The following is a 1,604-nucleotide window of genomic DNA, read 5'->3' on the forward strand; positions in this document are numbered from 1 at the left end:
TATCAGACTGACATTTCTATCTGATCCATCTGGATAGGTACACAATACAGGATTAAACTTAATAAAGAATTATGAATGTGCTGTGAACTACCTTCTAAAAAGCCTTCAAAAAGGCAAACCATTTTTTCCAGGACCGCATGGGCTACCAGTGGCCGCTCGAAGGGGCACTGGAGCTGGGCCGTCCACTTCTTATTTTTATTGTGGTACTTCCCCCAGAAGAGGAGAGGAAAGTACCCAAGGGCCTTCAGTTTTTCGACCTTAAAAACAAAGAAAAACATATAAGACAAACATCACCAAAATAACGTAAGCAGACAGAGATAAAGATTTTTCGGCAGTGGTTATTAAAAAGGGCAAGACTTAAAAAAGAGAGATTTTTTGTCATTCCCACTCTCTATAGTGTGGTCTTAATCAGGACGACGGACCCATCAGAGGGGCAAACACCACTTTACTATTCTAAAAAGAAAGACAATTTTTTTTCCTGTTCTGTGTTTGCCCATTCATTGGCAATCTGCGCATAAAGTATATTCACTCTCCACATTGGGAAGTTGAACAAAAGGAGGACACCTCTTAACCACCACTCGCCATTGCCGTGGCCATGTTTTGTGTTGTGCGCGGCATGCAGTTGGGTGCCAAGTTTTTTGGCCCAGTGTCTGCAGAGCAGGACCGGTTGTGCGTGTCTGGAGCTTGGATTTCAACATGTTGAGATTGGGCAGCAGGAGGCTTTGGTGCTGGCAGAAATAGGCTTAACGGCTTAAGAAATCATCTGCAGCAAAGAAAAGAAGCGGAGCTTGAGGAAAGGGAACTAAGCGACTCACAGTTTTCCCCAAAGGGCTCAGCACAAGTGAGGTGCATTCCTTTTAATTTGCTTACTTTCTCATGGTCTCTGGTCGTTCTCTTATTTTACCTTCAGATATTTCGCCAAACAATGAAGACTGAAAGTGGGAGGTGAGAGTGTGTGAAAATGTTTTAAAGGAGTGGTATCAGCAAAAAAAAAAATTTTTGCCGTGTTTATTTTCTGGCCCTTTATGTTATTTGTTGGTCCCTTGTGGAAGATGAGGGAAAGAACAGAAACTTGCGTTGCCTTACTTGCTGTGGTTTGAGAGTAAAAATGCCCCCTCTCTTATGGCATGCCAGCGGTGAAGTGGAAGAGTTGGCAAGTAGGTTTAATCTGTGAGGGGTATTTGACCTTTCTGGCGTTAAACGTAGGTAACGTGGAGGGGAGTACCCCATACATCGCTTCACTATTTACTTTTGATGTTGGTGGTGAGTTTCAAGGAAACATTTAGTAAGTCTAAAATTGCTTTTGGGGGTGGATGAAGGCAAAAAATTCGTGACCAGGGGGCTAAAAGTTTCAATGTTATTCCTCTTTTATATTTATTTACTTACGGCAATTTAATGGGGCGTGGGGAAAGATATTCTGCAAATTGCATTTGGGTTAAATACAATCTGACGCACGATAAATTTGCGCCAATGGGGAACACTGTTTCCACAGCACAAAAGTTGTTTCCTTCCCTGTAATCCGCAAGTCATAGATTCCAATTTTTAAATTATTATCATAATGTTGTGGGGAAAGTCGTTACAAGCCCTTCACCAATTGGGGCCTG

This window comes from Notothenia coriiceps, unplaced genomic scaffold (assembly GCF_000735185.1).
Source record: "Notothenia coriiceps isolate Sejong01 unplaced genomic scaffold, NC01 NC01_scaffold00024668, whole genome shotgun sequence".
Taxonomy (NCBI): Eukaryota; Metazoa; Chordata; class Actinopteri; order Perciformes; family Nototheniidae; genus Notothenia; species Notothenia coriiceps.